General features: G+C 39.2%; 1 protein-coding gene and 1 pseudogene across 1 annotated transcript in view; one reads left to right on the top strand and one right to left on the bottom strand.

The window, feature by feature from the left end:
• Positions 1 to 19,120, bottom strand: part of LOC117095273 — a 1,129,150-nt pseudogene that overhangs the window by 598,050 nt on the left and 511,980 nt on the right.
• The window catches only part of LOC117094238 (SH3 domain and tetratricopeptide repeat-containing protein 1-like), a 409,070-nt gene that overhangs the window by 184,362 nt on the left and 205,588 nt on the right, over positions 1 to 19,120 (top strand). The window lies entirely within an intron of this gene.

The following is a 19,120-nucleotide window of genomic DNA, read 5'->3' as shown; positions in this document are numbered from 1 at the left end:
AGCTACTCCCCTCCCAATGTAACAGTGTGGATGTGAGACCTGCCTTGTCAAGGGTGTGGGAGCTGGATGGGGCTTACTGCCAAGCTGCTATTCCTCATTCTTCATATGGACTCTCCTTGAACAGAGGCAGAGGCAGCTTCACTTCTCTCTGGAAAATTACCCCAGTGGCCCAAGAACTGCCTTCCAATTCCCACTGGAGCCACTGCTTGTCCCACACGTAGAGAGGCAGAGCATCACTTTACCTGACCTTGTTCCCACCTGGTTTTGCTCAACCACCTACCCTCGTAGATTAACACAAATAACAGAAGAAACTTTTAGAAGCGCTTTGGCTCTCCGTTCCCTGAGACACCAGAGTACCTCCCATGGGTAACATAAGGCAAGTCCAAATCTCACCACTACCACCAGAACAGCTGGCAGTCTTTTGGAAGCACCACATCTTGGCTGAAGGCGAACTGACACAGTCCATTAGAGCATCTTGAATTCAGAACATTCAATGTCATGGCAGGCCAGGGAGCCTCTTCTGCCCCAATTTGGCTCTCTATCACACATTCTCTCACACCACACACACACACATACACGTCACACACACTCACACATCAACCTACTGGCAAACCAAGGGAAACACACACACACACACACCCACACACACGCACACACCCCTGCTCAATTCAGGCCATTATCCCTGATGAACATCAATGCAAAAATTCTCAATAAAATACTGGCAAACTGAATCCAGCAGCACATCAAAAAGCTTATCCACCACGATCAAGTGGGCATCTTTGGGATGAAAGGCTGGTTCAACATACACAAATCAATAAATGTAATTGAGCACATAAACAGAACCAAAGGCAAACACCAGACAATTATTTTGATAGATGCAAAAATGCCTCTGATAAAATTCAACATCCCTTCCTGTTAAAAACTCTCAATAAACTAGGTATTGATGTAACATGTCTTAAAATAATAAGAGCTATTTCATACAGCCAATATCATAAAGAATAGGCAAAAGCTGAAAGCATTCCATTTGAAAACTGGTACAAGACAAGGAAGCCCTCTGTAACCACTTCTAGTCAACATAGTATTGGAAGTTCTCGCCAGGGCAATCAGGCAATAGAAAGAAATAAAGGGTATTCAAATAGGAAGAGAGAAAGTCAACTTGTCTCTGTTTGCAAATGACATGACTTCATATTGAGAAAACCCCATCATCTCAACTGAAAAACTTCTTGAACTGATAAGCAACTTCACCAAGGTCTCAAGATACAAAATCATTGTGCAAAAATCACAAGCATTCCATTACACCAACAATAGTCAAGCAGAGAGCCAAATCAAGAATGAACTCCCATTCACAATCGCTACAAAGAGAGTAAAATACCTAGGAATACAACTAGGAGTACAAGGGATGTGAAGGACCTCTTCAAGGACAACTGCAAACCACTGCTCAAGGTAATAAGAGAGGACACAGATGAATGGAAAAACATTCCATCCTCATGAATAGGAAGAATCAATATGGTGAAAATGGCCATACTGCCCAAACATTAGAGATTCAATGCTATACCCATCAAAATACCGTTGACATTTTTCACAGAATTAGAAAGAACTATTTTAAATGTCATATGGAATCAAAGAATACCCCATATAGCCAAGACAATCATAAACAAAAATAATAAAGCTGGTGGCATTACGCTAACTTCAAACTGTACTAGAAGACTACGGTACCAAAACAGCAGGCTACTGCTGCCAAAACAGACACATAGATCAATGGAGCAGAACAAAGACCTCAGAAATAACACCACACATCTATGAACACCTGATCTTTGACAAACCTCCCAGTAGATGATGCTGGGAAAACTGGCTTGCCACATACAGAAAACCAAAACTTGACCCCTTCCTTGCACATTATACAATAATTAACTCAAGATGGTTTAAAGACTTAAATGTAAAATCCAAAACCATAAAAACCCTAGAAGAAAACCTAGGCAATACCATTCAGGACACAGGCAAGGACAAAGACTTCATGACAAAAATGTCAAAAGCAATTGCAACAAAAGTCAAAATTGACAAATCGGATCTAATTAAACTAAAGACCTTCTGCACAGCAAAGAAACTATCATCAGCATGAGCAATCAACCTACAGGATGGGAGAAAATTATTGCAACCTACTCATCTGACAAAGGTCTAATAACAAAATTGACAAGGAACTTAAACATATTTACAAGCAAAAAAAGCAAACAACCCCTTTAAAATTGAGCAAAGGATATGAACAGAAACTTATCAAAAGAAGACATTTATCTAACCAACAAATATATTTTTTAAAAGCTCAACAACACTGACCATCAGAGAAGTGAAAATCAAAACTACAATGAGATACCATCTCACATCCATCAGAATGGTGATTATTTAAATGTTAAGAAACAATAGATGCTGGTGAGGCAGAGAAGAAAGAGGAACGCTTTTACACTGTTGGGAAAACTGTGAATTAGTTCAACCATTGTGGAAGACAGTATGGTGATTCCTCAAGGATCGAGAACCAGAAACACCATTTGACCCAGTAATCCCATTACTAGCTATATACCCAAAGGAATATAAGTCATTCCACTATAAAGACACATGCACATGTAAGTTTATTGTAGCACTATATATAATAGCAAAGACATGAAACCAACCCAAATGCCCTTCAGTGCTACACTGGATAAAGAAAATGTGCTGCATATACATCATAAAATACTGTGCAGTCATAAAAAGGAATGAGATCATGTCTTTTGCAGGCACATGGATGAAGCCATTATACCGAGCAAACTAACACAGTAACAAAAAAATCAAACACCGGATGTTCTCACTAATAAGTGAAAGTTGAACATCGAGAAAACAAGGACACAGTGAGGGGAACAACATACAACATGGCCCGCCTGGGCCTGGGTGTGAGGGAAGAGAACTTGGAGGGTAAGTCAATAGGTGCAATAAACCACCATGGCAAAGGATACCTATATAACAAACCTGTACGTTCTGCACATGTATCCCGTATTTTTTAAATTTAAAAACAGGAAATACATATGTACGTACATACATACATACATACATACACACACACATACATTCTTCCCGGATCTTCATTCCTGGTAAGCCAAGGAACCTGGAGAAACACCAGAATTCTGTCCCTCTGAAAATGCAGGACAGGTCTACCTTCATCAGCATAAAATTTTGGACCAAATGTGATAACTGCAGGTCCACCCCACAATGAGTAATTGAAAATTGTGGCAGTATTTCAGATCCTAAAAAAACTGATGAAGTAATTTGTGACACATTTGGGTTGTTTTTGCCTTTTCCTACTATGAAGAGTTCTAGTAGGAAGAAGGAAGAACGGTGTACAAATATCTGTTTGATTCTCTGCTTTCAGAATCCTTTGCTTGTTTGTGTGTTTGTTTGTTCCTTCTTGAGACAGGACATCACTCCAGTCAGCCAGGCTTTTCCAGTCTGTAATTTTTGTTGTTTCGTTTTGTCAAGTTTTAGAAGATTTTATTTTATTTCTATTGAATTTTAAGGCATTTTTAGATATGTATTAAAACATTATCTCACATGCTGTGTGTTACATTTCATTTATTTTCATCGTCCCTTTTTTATTTTATTATTTTATTTTATTATAGTTTATACTCTAGGGTATATATGCACAATGTGTAGGTTTGTTACATATGTATACATGTGCCATGTTGGTGTGCTGCACCCATTAACTCGTCATACACATTAGGTGTATCTCCTAATGCTATCCTTCCCTCCTCCCCCCACCCCACAACAGGCCCTGGTGTGTGATATTCCCCTTCCTGTGTCCAGGTGTTCTCATTGTTCAATTCCCATCCATGAGTGAGAACATGTGGTGTTTGGTTTTCTGTTCTTGCAGTAGTTTGTTGAGAATGATGGTTTCCAGCTGCATCCATGTCCCTACAAAGGACATGAACTCATCCTCTTTTATGGCTGCATGGTATTCCATGGTGTATATGTGCCACATTTTTGTAATCCAGTCTATCATTGATGAACATTTGTGTGGGTTCCAAGTCTCTACTCTTGTGAATAGTGATGCAATAAACATACGTGTGCATGTGTCTTTATAGCAGCATGATTTATAATCCTTTGGGGATATAGCCAGTAATGGGAAGTCTGGGTCAAATGGTATTTCCAGTTCTAGATGCTTGAGGAATCGCCACACTGTTTTCCCCAATGGTTGAACTAGTTGACAGTTCCACCAACAGTGTAAAAGTGTTCCTATTTCTCCACATCCTCTCCAGCACCTGTTGTTTCCTGACTTTTTAATGATCACCATTCTAACTGATGTGAGATGGTATCTCATTGTGGTCTTGATTTGCATTTCTTTGATGGCTAGTGATGATGAGCATTTTTTCATGTGTCTGTTGACTGCATAAATGTCTTCTTTTGAGAAGTGTCTGTTCATATCCTTTGCCCACTTTTTGATGGGGTTGTTTGTTTGTTTTCTTTTCTTGTAAATTTCTTTGAGTTATTTGTAGGATCTGGATATTAGCCCTTTGTCAGATGAGTAGATTGCAAAAATTTTCTCCCATTTTGTAGGTTGCCTGTTTATTCTGATGGTAGTTTCTTCTGCTGTGCAGAAGCTTTTTAGTTTAATTAAATTCTATTTGTCAATTTTGGCTTTTTTTGCCATTGCTTTTGTTGTTTTAGACATGAAGTCCTTGCCCATGCCTATGTCCTGAATGGTATCGCCTAGGTTTTCTTCTAGGGTTTTTATGGTTTTAGGTCTAACACTTAAGTCTCTAATCCATCTTGAATTAATTTTGGTATAAGGTGTAAGGAAAGGATACAGTTTCAGCTTTCTACTTATGGCTAGCCACTTTTCCCATCAGCATTTATTAAATAGGGAATCCTTTCTCCATTTCTTGTTTTTGCCAGATTTGTCAAAGATTAGATAGCTGTAGAAGTGTGGTATTATTTCTGAGGGCTCTGTTCTGTTCCATTGGTCTGTAGCTCTGTTTTGGTACCAGTACCATGCTGTTTTGGTTACCATAGCCTTGTAGTACAGTTTGAAGTCAGGTATCGTGATGCCTCCAGCTTTGTCCTTTTGACGTAGGATTGTCTTGGCAATGTGGGCTCTTTCTTGGTTCTATATGAACTTTAAAGTAGTTTTTTCTAATTCTGTGAAGAAAGTCACTGGTAGCTTAATGGGGATGGCATTAAATCTATAAATTACTTTGTGCAGTATGGCAATTTTCACAATATTGATTCTTCCTATCCATGAGCATGGAATGTATGGAATGTTCTCCCATTTGTTTCTGTCCTCTTAGATATTCCTAGATATTTTATTCTCTTTGAAGCAATTGTGAATAGAAGTTCACTTATGATTTGGTTCTCTATTTGTCTGTCATTGGTGTATAAGAATGCTTGTGATTTTTGCAACTTGATTTTGTATCCTGAGACTGCTGAAGTTGCTTATCAGTTGAAGGAGATTTTGGGCTGAGATGATGAGGTTTTCTAAATATACAATCATGTCATCTGCAAACAGGGGCAACTCGACTTCCTCTTTTCCTAATTGAATACCCTTTATTTCTTTCTCTTGCCTGGTTGCCCTGGCCAGAAGTTCAACACTATGTTGAATAGGAGGGGTGAGAGAGGGCATCCCTGTCTTGTGCTAGCTTTCAAGGGGAATGCTTCCAGTTTTTGCCTATTCAATATGATATTGGCTGTGAGTTTGTCATAAATAGCTCTTATTATTTTGAGATATGTTCCATCAATACCGAATTTATTAAGTTTTTAGCATGAAGAGCTGTTGAATTTTGTCAAAGGCCTTTTCTGTATCTATTGAGATAATCATGTGGTTTTTGTCTTTGGTTCTGTTTATATGCTGGATTACGTTTATTGATTTCTGTATGTTGAACCAGTCTTGCATCCCAGGGATGAAGCCCACTTGATCATGCTGGATAAGCTTTTTGAAGTGCTGTGGATTTGGTTTGCCAGTGTTTTATTGAGGATTTTTGCATGGATGTTCATCAGGGATATTGGTCTAAAATTCTCTTCTTTTTTGTTGTGTCTCTGCCAGGCTTTGATATCAGGATGATGTTGGCCTTACAAAATGAGTTAGGGAGGATTCCCTCTTTTTCTATGGATTGGAATAGTTTCAGAAGGAATGGTACCAGCTCCTCCTTGTACCTCTGGTAGAATTCGGCTATGAATCTTTCTGGTCCTGGACTTTTTTGGATGGTAGGCTATTAATTATTGTCTCAATTTCAGAGCCTGTTATTGGTCTATTCAGGGATTCAACTCCTTACTGGTTTAGTCTTGGGAGAATGTATGTGTCCAGGAATTTATCCATTTATTCTAGGTTTTCTAGCTTATTTATGTAGAGGTGTTTTTAGTATTCTCTGATGGTAGTTTGTATTTCTGTGGGGTAAGTGGTGATATCCCCTTTATCATTTTTTATTGCATCTATTTGATTCTTCTCTCTTTTCTTCTTTATTAGTCTTGCTAACTGTCTATCAATTTTGTTAATCTTTTCAAAAAACCAGCTTCTGGATTCATTGATTTTTTGAAGGGTTTTTTGTGTCTCTGTCTCCTTCAGTTCTGCTCTGACCTTAGTTATTTCTTGCCTTCTGCTAGCTTTTGAATGTGTTTGCTCTTGCTTCTCTAGTTCTTTTAAATGTGATATTAGGATGTCAATTTTAGATCTTTCCTGCTTTCTCTTGTGGGCATTCATTGCCATAAATTTTACTCTATACACTACTTTAAATGTGTCCAGAGATTCTGGTATGATGTATCTTTGTTCTCATTGGTTTCAAAGAACATCTTTATTTCTGCCTTCATTTCGTTATGTAACTAGTAGTCATTCAGGAGCAGGTTGTTTAGTTTCCATTTAGTTGAGCATTTTTGATTGAGTTTCTTAATCCTGAGTTCTTGTTTGATTGCAGTGTGGTCTGAGAGACAGTTTGTTATAATTTCTGTTCTTTTATATTTCCTGAGGAGTGCTTTACTTCCAACTATGTGGCCAATTTTGGAATAAGTGCGACGTGGTGCTGAGAAGAATGTATATTCTGTTGATTTGGGGTGGAGAGTTCTGTAGATGTCTATTAGGTCTGCTTGGTGCAGAGTTGGGTTCAATTCCTGTATATCATTAACTTTCTGTCTCATTGATCTCTCTAATGTTGACAGTGGGGTATTAAAGTCTCCCATTATTATTGTGTGGGAGCCTAAGTCTCTTTGTAAGTCTCTAAGGACTTGCTTTATGAATCTGGGTGCTCCTGAATTGGGTGCATATATATTTTGGATAGTTAGCTCTTCTTGTTGAATTGATCCCTTTACGATTATGTAATAGCCTTCTTTGTCTCTTTTGATCTTTGTTGGTTTAAACTCTGTTTTATCAGCGATTAGGATTGCAACCCCTGCCGTTTTTTGTTTTCCATTTCCTTGGTAGATCTTCCTCCATCCCTTTATTTTGAGCCTATGTGTGTCTCTGTGTCCTAACCCAGTTCCACTCCTATCATATTTGCCCATAACACTGATGAGTAAATCTGATTCAACTGTTCTATAATCACAATTTAAGCTGTGTCCATTAAATTCCCTGAGGAATGCAAAAGGATACAACCTAAGACACAAAACTTAATTGACTGCTGATATTTCATTGGTAAATTGGGTAATTGATGAGTAAATGTAGTGGAACTGGTGGGTGGGCATTAGTTATATAAGGGGTGAAGCAGCAAGATACTTCATTATTCAAAGGTGTTTGAAAGAAATTGAAACACAGGAGTGTGTGTATTCAGCTGAAATAAAATTAGAAAACCCTGAAATAAATCTCAGTTGGGGTGTAAAAAAATGGCATTGAGGAGATTCTGGGTCAATCGTCCAACTGTGTAAACTGGATCTTGGAAGCAGGATCCCTTTCCTGCAATGAGACTTGTTTATTGGTGGTGGTGTTTCAGTGGAAACGATTTTGAAGAATGGCCCCTTCCTTTTGTGTATCTGCTGATTAGATTTCATTCGAAATCTGGGGTTTTAAACTCTATTTAAATGTTAACATAATTCATTCAAATGGCAAAAAATCAACAGGTTCTTTGATGTGGAATCATCACAGATCCATTTTTTCTTAGGTACAGTTATTAAAGTTGACCTACCAGAGTGGAACGATTGTGGAGAATAGCTCCTTCCTTTAGTGTATTTGCTGATTAGATTTAATGGTAGATTTATCCTTATTTACAGTGATCAAAGTTGACCTACCCAAGAGTAGAGATGTCCAGGACAGAACTCAGGACTCTGTAGAATCACAGAATCCTGGGTGCAACACTGTTCAAGCACATAAATATGGTCATTCAGAGTGTTTCGGTGTGACATGTGTGTGAATTGCAGTGGAATGAGTATGACACGCAGACAGGTTATCAAGTGGACTCACCTCAAAATCAGTTATGGGCATTACAGAACACCGATGCCAAGGTCCTGGATCCAGAGAAAAGAAACTCCAACATCCTGTGTAAAGCCACGGCATCTGGCTTTCTCATGCTTCTGGGGATCATGCCCCTGAAGAAGGTGACTCCTTCCTCCTTGTGGAGCATGTTTCTCAGCAGGGCTCATTTCTTCTTCCAGGACTCTGTCCAACAGAAAGGGGAAGCCTTCTGATAGAGCACACCTGACCCATGAAAATTAAAGGGAAAGAAAGGAGGCCAAAGGTCACACTCCCCTCATTCCACCATCCTCCCTAAAATCATCCTGATTTCATGGGCCCCGAGACCGGGGAAGGTTCTGTATACTTTAAGGCCTTGGCGTCTGGCCTCAATTCTATTCTCTTTCTCATTATCTGAACAATTTTAAGAAAATCCCTAGAGCCAGGATCTTTATTCCTAGTAAGCCAAAAGTCCCGAAGAAACACCCAAATTCTGTCCCTCTTAGTTTCGGAAACAAGTCTACCTTCATCAGCATGAAATTTTGCACGAAATGTGTTAACTGCAAGTCCACCACACAATGCTTAACTGGAATATCAAGCAACATCTCAGATGATGAAAAATAGATGCAAGAATCCCTAAGACCAATGGTTTATTTTTCCCTTTCTTACTAAAACAACTGCCAGTATTAACAATGGTATGGAAATCTCTTTTAGACGTCCTGCTTTTAAATCTCTATGTTTCTTCTTGAGACAGGGACTCACTGCCATCACCCAGGCATTTACAGTGTTTAATTCTGGTTATATGCTATTCTCAAATTTAGAACTTTTCATTTCATCTCTCTCAAATGTTGATCCATTGTCACATACGTACTAAAATATTATCTCCCATGTTGTGTAATATGTTGTATTTATTTTCATTCTTTCTTAAATGAACCAAAGGTTTTAGTTGGCATAGATTCTGATTAGTCAAGTTTTCTGGTTTCATGATTTCTTAAATTGCCGTCATACGTCCGCAATCACTGGAAATAGAATGTCATGAGTATTTCTCTTTTCTTGCAATCATAAATTCAGGGAATGCCATCAATTGGTATGTCGGTGATTGCATGAATTCCTGAAAGTCTTTCACAGTCTAATTAGTGCACTGAGTATTTCGTCTAACTTCAGTGCATGTTTCCAACACTTGATGATTTATGATTTGGGTATATGGCTTCCACAAGAGCATTTCTTGCAAAGGCATGTGTTGTTCCCCACTGGCAAGTCATTTCATTCGGATACAGAATCAATAGGCTGAACATGGAAAGGTTATCGCTGAAATATCTTTTTGACTCCACAAATCTCTTCTTTGATATTAAGGAATCAAATACGCTGTGTTATTAACTGTACTTCATTGACAATTCTCAAGTCAGAAAGTAAAGGTCCGACTTCCTGTCCTTCAATGCCTGAAAGGATGATTGTATATCCCAAAAGCAAATAGTTGGAAGCACATCCCAGTTCAAACACACACACACATCCAGACATATAAACACAAACAAAATCACACTCACACAGGCATGATTGTGCATGCCCACAAGCTCACGCAAGCAAACACACACACACAAACACACACACTGTTTCATAAGTACAGAATTATTCACTAGCAATATTTTAAGTAAACTAACGCAAATGTGACGCATCAGGAGTCCATGAACACTGGCACACTCACTTCTCTGCAAGGGAGGACCAGGAGATTCAAAGGGAAGAACAAACACAGCAAGAGGGCTCTCTTTGTGTACCAGTGATCTCAGGGAAAGTCTCCACCAACACGCAGGAGTCCGCGCGCACACACCCACACACCCACGAGGGGGTTGGCGCACACACACACACACACCATCACATACACAGTCAATCCGACATAAAGTAATGAGGAGCCCAGGTTTCTGTCTACACAAGAGGGACAACTGGATAGTGATGGCTGCGTTTCAGGATGAGCCTAGACATGGGAAACATCGAGTTTTGCAGTCGTGAGTCTTCTGAACTTGTGGAGGGATTGTCTGTGTATTTGTATTCATGGTAGATGACATTCAGTGTGAATTTCTGAATAGGACATATTGTGGGGTAGGGTTGCGCGTGAGGTTATTGCAGGGGATGGGGTTGACTATTTTCTCTTGGGGTGTGTTTCATTCTTCAGTTGTTGGTAAGCACCAGAAGTTGAAATTTTGCGAACGTGGGACTTCTGTGGATCCTTCACGCCACCTTGAGTAGTGGAAACTGCAACGCATTTGAAGAGAGGAAGGGTGTTCTTCTTTTGAACCTGCCTCGCCGTTTTTACAGTGCTTGTTGAATGGACCTCAGGCGCAATCATAAATTCGGGGAATGTCATCAATCAGCCTCTCGGTGATTGCATGATTTCCTGAATGTCTTTCACAGTCTTATTTGTGCGTTGAGTATTTCATCTAACTTCAATGCATGTTTCCAGCACTCGATGCTTTATGATTTGGCTCTCTAGCTTTGACAAGAGCATTTCCTGCAAAGACTTATCTTGTACCCCACTGGCAAGTCATTTCACTCGAATATAGAATCAAGAATCTGAACATGGAAAGGTTATTGCTGCAATGTCTATTGGATTCCACGGATCCCTGCACACACACACACACACACACACACACACACAGAGACAGGTGTACAGTCATTCCTACATAACATAATGTGGTCCTCAGGTTTTTGTCTATGCAAAAGGGACAACTGGTTAGTGATGGCTGCATTTCAAGATGATCCCATATCTAATATGTTGTTGTGGAGTTTTGAGTATTCTGATCATGTGAAGGGACTGTCTCTGTGCATGCGTTTTCACAGTAGGTGACATCCTGTGTGAATATCTATGTACTACATGTTGAGGTGTAGGTTTCCCCCTCAGGTTACTGGATGGATTTGAATTTATTATTCTGTCTTGGTTTGTTTTGATGAGTCAATTTTTAGGTGAGAGTAGGTGAAGTTTTGCTAATGTGGGATATATGTGAATCATTCTCGTGAATGTGAATAATTGAAACTGGGATGCATTTGTAACATTGGAAGGGTGTTCTTATTTTTTACCCCAAGTTTTTTTGCATTTGTTTTCAAGCAACCTCAGGTGTCCTGGGTAGAACTGAGGTAATTTTTGGAACAGACAAATAGATGCTGCTAATTTTATGGTGTCAGTTTACGTTTAATTTAAAGTGAAAATTTACTCACCAGTACGTAATTCATTTTCAAATAAGTTATACTTAGCATAAATGGAGTAATACACAATACACTGATGTGTGTGAGTATGAAACTACAGTCAAATTAGAAAGTTCTTAAATAAACTGCATTTCATGAGTAAAGGATGGCATTTTGGGAAATTCTAGATCAACCATCCAGCTGTGCAATCTGTGTCTTTGAAGCAGTATCCCTGTCCTGAGAGTTGTTTTTCTCTGGTGGTATCTCATTGGAAACTAGTTTGGGGAATAGCTCCCTCACTTTTAATATTTGCTTGTTACGTTTCATTGTAAATCTGTGTTTTTAAACTGCATTTAAATGTTAATAGAATCTTCCAAATAAAACAACCAACAGGTCTTTTCATTTCTAATCATCACAGATCAATCTCTTGCTAGTTATGGTGATCAGTGTACTCACCTGAGAGTAAATGACACCTTGGCAGAACACAGGGCTCCATAGAAGTACAGAATCTTGGGTCCAACCCTGTCCAAGCATCAAAATGTGTATATTAGCAATGTGTCTGTGTGAACTGTGTGTGAAGTAAAGTGAGATTAATAAAACTTGCAGTAGATTATTAATTTGGCTTACTTTGTAATCAGCGAATGAGCTTTAAAGAATATCAATGACCAGTGCCTACCCCCCAGAGATAAGAGCCTCCCGTGTCTTGTGTGAAACCATGGCATCTGGATTGCTCATGATTCTGAAGATAATTCTCCTGTCCCCCATGGTTTCAGAATCACTGCAGGTGGTGGAAACAGATAACACATCAGTCCCTTGCTCTCTCTGTTCTCTTCACTCAGGAAAACTCTCACTGGGACCAAGGAAAATCCTATGGTTTCCTAGGGAGAAGGATTTTTCTCAGGAGAGAAAATGGTGGCTCCTTCCTCCCTATTGAGCCTCTTCCCCAGGATTGCCCCTTTGTCTCTCCAGGACTCTGTTCATGAGACCCGACATGCCCCCTGGTTGAGCACATCTGGCCTATGAACAAATAAGGGGAAGGAATGGTTCCAAAGATTGTACTATGCTCACTCCACCATTCCCTCTGAAACTATCCTGACTTCCTGAGCCCTGGGTCAGAAGCTGTTTCTTTATACCTCTAGGCTTTGCCTCACAGCCTAAATCCTACCCCATTTTCTACATCTTGTAAATTTTCACAAAACCTGTACAGCCTAGATCTTCATTCCTGACAGGGCAAAGGGAGATACACCAGAATTCTGTCCCTCTGAGACTGCAGGACATCTCAGCTTCCATCAACATGAAATTTTGCATCAAATATAGTTACTGCAGGTCCACCTCGCAATGAGTAGTGGAAGATGAGACAACATCTCAGACCATGTACAGTTTTTGGCCAAGCTCATTAAGTTTGGCAATGCTTTTACTCTATAAGTCAGTTGTGAAAACACTTAGGATTCATATTATTTAGTCTTTTAATCAGTCTGTTATTATTTTCAATGTATTTGCTACACTTTAGCTTCATATTTCTGATAAACTTTGATGCAAAATTCTCAATATAATAGTGGCAAACCAAATCCAGCAATACATCAAAAAGCTTATCCACCAAGATCAAGTCGGCCTCATCCCTTGGGTGCAAGGCTGGTTCAACATATGCAAAACAATAAAAGTAATTCACCACATAGACAGAACTAAAGACAAAAACCCCATGATTATTTCAGTTGACTCAGAAAAGGTCTTTGATAAAATTCAACATTCTTTTATGTTAAAAACTCTCATGAGGCCGGGCGCGGTGGCTCAAGCCTGTAATCCCAGCACTTTGGGAGGCCGAGACGGGCGGATCACGAGGTCAGGAGATCGAGACCATCCTGGAGAACATGGTGAAACCCCGTCTCTACTAAAGAAAAAAATACAAAAACTAGCCAGGCGAGGTGGCAGGCGCCCGTAGTCCCAGCTACTCGGGAGGCTGAGGCAGGAGAATGGCGTAAACCCGGGAGGCGGAGCTTGCAGTGAGCTGAGATCTGGCCACTACACTCCAGCCTGGGCGACAGAGCAAGACTCTATCTCAAAAAAAAAAAAAAAAAACTCTCATGAAACTAGGTATTGATGGAACATGCCTCAAAATAATAAGAGCCATTTATGACAAACCCACAGTCAATATCATATTGAATAGGCAAAAGCTGGAAGCATTCCATTTGAAAATTGGCACAAGGCAAGGATGCCCTCTCTCACCACCACTCCTATTCAATATAGTGTTGGAAGTTCTGGCCCAGGCAATCAGGCAAGAGAAAGAAATAAAGCATATTCAAACAGGAAAAGAGGAAGTCGAACTGTCTCTTTTTGCAGATGACATGATCCCATATCTATAAAATCCCATCACCTCAGCCCAAAAGATTCTTAAGCTACAAGCAACTTCAGCAAAGTCTCAAGATACAAAATCAGTGTGCAAAAATCTCAAGCATTCTTATACACCAACAATAGACAAGAAGAGAGCCAAATCACAAATGAATTCCCATTTACGATTGCTACAAAGAGTATAAAATACCTAGGAATACAGCTAACAACGCAAGTGAAGGACCTCTTCAAGGTGAACTACAAACCACTACTCAAGGAAATAAGAGAGGACACAAACAAATGGGAAAACATTCCGTGCTCATGGGTAAGAAGAATCAATATCATGAAAATGGCCATGCTTCCCAAACTAATTCATAGATTCAATGTTACTCTCATAAACTACCATGGACATTCTTTACAAAATTAGAAAAAACTACTTCAAAATTCATATGGAATGAAAAAAGAGCCCATATGCCCAGGACAATCCTAAGCAAAAATAACAAAGCTGGAGGCATCATGCTACCTGACTTCAAACCATATTACAAGGCTACAGTAACCCAAACAGCATGGTAGTGGTGCAAAACAGACACATACACCAATAGAATGGAATAGAGATATCAGAAATAAGACTGCACATCTACAACCATTTTATTTTGGATGAAAACAAGCAATGGGGAAAGGATTCCCTATTTAATAATAAATGCTGCTGGAATAACTGGCTAGATATATGCAGAAAACTGAAACTGGACCCCTTCTTTATACCTTATACAAAAATGAACTGAAAATGGATTAAATATTTAAATGTAAAACCCAAAACTATAAAAATCAAACGCCATATAAAAGTGAGGAAAAACTGGGTGCAGTAGCTCATGCCTGTAATCTCAGAAGTTTGGGAAGGTGAGGTGGGCAAATAACTTGAGGCCAGGAGTTCAAGATCAGCCTGGCCAACCTGGTGAAACTCAGTCTCTACTAAAAATACAATAAATTAGCCGGATGTGGTGGCAGGTGTCTGTAATCCCAACTACTCAGGAGGCTGAGACAGAAGAATCTCCCGAATCTGGGAGGCAGAGGTTGCAGTGACCCGAGATTGTGCCACTGAACTCTACCCTGGGTGACACAGCAAGACTCTGTCTTAAAAAGTGAAAATAAAAATATTTTTAAAAGTAGGCAAAGGATATGAACAGACACTTCTCAAAAGAAGACATTTATGCAGCCAACAAATATATGAAAAAAAAGCCCAACGTTACTGATCATTAGAGAAATACAAATCAAAACCACAGTCAGATGCCATCTCATGCCAGTCAGAATGGAGATTATTAAAAAGTCAAGAAACAACAGATGCTGGTGGGACTGTGGGGAAACAGGAACACTTTTACACTGTTGGAGCGAATGTAAATTCAACCACTGTGGAAGACAGTGTGGTGATTTTTCAAAGACCTAGAATCAGAAATACCATTTGACCCAGCAATGCCATTACTGGGTATATACCCAAAGGAATATAAATTCTTGTATTATAAACATACTTGCATGCATATGTTCATTGCCACACGATTCACAATAGCAAAAACATGGAATCAACCCAAATGCCCATCAGTGACAGACTGGATACAGAAAATGTGATACATATACACCACGGAATACTATGCAGCCATAAAAAGGAATGAGATCATGTCTTTTGCAGGGACAGGGATGAAGCTGGAAGCGGTTATTCTCAGCAAACTAATGCAGGAACAGAAAACCAAATACACATGTTCTCACTTATAAGTGGCAGATGAACAATGAGAAAACACAGACACAGGGAGGGGAACAACATACACTGGAGGCTGTCTGGTGGTGAGTGGGGAGGGAGTACATCAGAATAAATAGCTAATGCATGTGGGGCTGAATACCTAGGTTATGGGTTGATAGGTACAGCAAACCACCATGGCACACAGTTACCTATGTAACAAACCTGAACGTCCTGCACATGTATCCTGGAATTAAAATGAAATAAAATAAAATTTTTAAAAAACTTTATTTTTTCTAAGTCCTGTTTGCAATTTTCAACGTGAACTTTCTAGTAGACATTTATCATATATAGAATTACATAGTTGACTTTGAACAACTATGGTTCTGCCATTTTTTAAAATGCAAATTCTTTATGAGTATGTGTGTATATATGTACACATGTGTGTATATATATTTGTGTGTGTATATATGTGTGCATATATATGTGTACATGTATGTGTGTGTGTGTTTATATATATATATATATATATATATAGTACTCCTGGTCTTCTGTTTGAGTAGGCTGAGAAGGAGGAGGAGGAGAGGGAGGGGAAGGAGTGGTTGTTCTTGCAGTCTCAGAGGTAGCTAGGTGGAAGAGAATCTGTACAAATGAACACATGAAGTTCTCATTTGTAAGTGTGAGTTAAATAATTCTACACCTGGACATAGAAGTGGAATGATAGACACCAGAGATCTGGAAGCATGAGAGGGTGGGAGGGGCAAAGAATAAACAGTGGTTCAGATATCTGGATTCCTTCATCCCAAATGGTGTACAACTATTACTCTTTAATTTGTGTCCACTTACCAGCAAGTTTGAGAGGAGTGAGGCAAGCTCAGAAAGGCATTCAGCCCTAAAATCAGATGTGCATGGCAATGGGCAGAAGTCCCCTCTCCCTCTCTCAGAACAAATCCAAGATTCCTTTATACCCCTTACCCACAGGAAAGTTATCTTCCAAAATGTATTTCTGCCGGAGGCAAAACGTTTTATATTTTATGAAAAAAAACCTTGTAACTTGGTAAAACTTCCAAATTAATATTGGAAAAACAGTAGGACACTCTCTTTGGGACATAATCTTTGAGACATTTCAGCAGCATATACCGCTTGTAATTGGTCCTGAAAAAATCCAGACAGCATAAACTTGAGAATGTTCATGAGGAACAGAAAAGTACACATTTACTCATATTTTACATTAAAGTTTATCAAGGGTAGAAATTCAAAAATCTGTTTTACTATAAATGTTCATATAAAGGCACAGACATTCACCTAAATTTTCCTGAAATTATTTAAAAATTAATTTGTCATTGGTAACAGAAACTTCCAAACATCTCCATTTTACAAGTCTCATTATACATATTTTCTCTAAAATATCCAGAAGTAGAAAACAAAAATACAGAATAAAATAGCTCATACTTTTCAAATTTAAAATAATTGTTCCGTAACTGGGAAGAAAGGTTTACACAAATTGGAAATTCTTTATGTATATAGAAATTAATAAGGTGAGAAAATTATGGCAAATAATAGGAGGCTTCAATAAATTCATGCAAAATAACAATTATGAAAAAACTATGCATGAACTTTTAGCTTTTGCATCAAAACATACATATAGTAGTTTATTTCAACTTTTTTTTTTTTTTGAGACAGGGTTTCACTCCCCTCACCAATGTTGCAGTGCAGCGGAGCAATCTTGGCTCAAAGTAACCTCTGCTTCCCAGGCTGAAGCGATTCTCCTGCCTCAGCATTCCAAGTAGCTGGGATCTTGCTTGGCTAATTTTTGTATTTTTTGTAGAGGCTAATTTTTGTATTTTCTGTCAAGGCAGGGTTTTGCCATGTTGCCCAACCTCCCAAAGTGCAGGGATTATAGGCATGAGCCACCATGCCCGGCCCTGTTTTAACATATCTGAACAGGATTGAAAACATCAGTCTGAAAAGAGCCACATGGCCGGGCGCGGTGGCTCAAGCCTGTAATCCCAGCACTTTGGGAGGCCGAGACGGGCGGATCACGAGGTCAGGAGATCGAGACCATCCTGGCGAACACTGTGAAACCCCGTCTCTACTAAAAAATACAAAAAAACTAGCCGGGCGAGGTGGCGGGCGTCTGTAGTCCCAGCTACTCGGGAGGCTGAGGCAGGAGAATGGCGTAAACCCGGGAGGCGGAGCTTGCAGTGAGCTGAGATCCGGCCACTGCACTCCAGCCCCGGCGACAGAGCAAGACTGTCTCAAAAAAAAAAAAAAAAAAAAAAAAAATGAAAAGAGCCACATGAATTCTACCAAACTTGTTTCTGCCAACCTGAAACAGAACAAACATAATTATGGTGAAGCTGGGGTACAAAAAATGGTGAAATAAATTATTCTTTATGAAAAGTCTATGGGAAAAATGACCTGAAGGATCAGTCGTTTACAAACAGATACCTTATTCTAAGAAGAGATAAGACAATGTTGAAGATGAAGCCCACAGAGGAGGGGCATCCATTCCAATTTTTGAGGAAAAAAAATTGTTTCTATGCCCTAATTGAAGAGGACTGACAATTAACAAGAGATATTATAGCCAACACCACAGACATATCAATTGGTGCAGCTTATGCAATACTGACTATAACGTGAAAGTTGAGAAATTTCACATTTGATGAGTCCCGAATACCCTTGTGCCTAGATCAGCTGTGGACAAAAGCAGAGCTATTGGCGACTATTTTGAACAAGCAGAATCATGATCCTGAAGCATTGTTTTGAAGAATTATAACAGGGAGTGAAACTGGCTTTATCAATAGGATCCTGAAGGCAAAGCACAATTAAAGCAATGACTACCAAGAGGTAGAAGTGGCCCAGTCACAGCAAAAGCAAACTTCCCCAAAGCAAAAGCCATGGAGGTTTTGGGGATGCTCAAGGCATTTTGCTCGTTGACGTTCTATAGGACCAAAGCACCATAATATCTGCTTAGTAGGAGAGTTCTTAGAGAAAATTAGCAAATACTTTTGCAGAAAAGTGCCCTGTAAAGCTTCACTAGAGAGTCTCTCTGCACCACAACAACATTTCTGTTCCTTCCTCTCATCAAACACCAGTAATTTTGCAAGAGTTTTCATGGGAAATTATTAGGCATCAACATTACAGTCCTGATTTGCTTTCTTCTGACCTTATTTTTCCTAATCTTAAAATAACTGTAAAGGGCACCCATTTTTCTTTAGTTAATAGTAGAAGACTACATTGACATGGTTAAATTCCCATGAACCTCAGTTCTTTAGTAATGGACTGCATGGTTGGGATCATCCCTTAAGGCAGTGTCTTGACCTCAGTAGAGATTATATTGAGAAATAAAGTTGATATTTATATTTTTATTTTTAATTCCATTTTTCACTGACATTTTAAAACCCCTTCACAATTCACGTTTGTCTCAAAGGTATTTACATTTAGCAATCATATCAAGTGAGGTTGGCGCCAAGATGGCCGAATAGGAACAGCTCCAGCCCCCAGCT

The sequence above is a fragment of the Trachypithecus francoisi genome, unplaced genomic scaffold (assembly GCF_009764315.1).
Source record: "Trachypithecus francoisi isolate TF-2019V2 unplaced genomic scaffold, Tfra_2.0 Lachesis_group13, whole genome shotgun sequence".
In the NCBI taxonomy this organism is placed as follows: domain Eukaryota; kingdom Metazoa; phylum Chordata; class Mammalia; order Primates; family Cercopithecidae; genus Trachypithecus; species Trachypithecus francoisi.
Note: the sequence above shows the minus strand (reverse complement) of the source record. Positions and strands in the feature narration are given on the sequence as shown.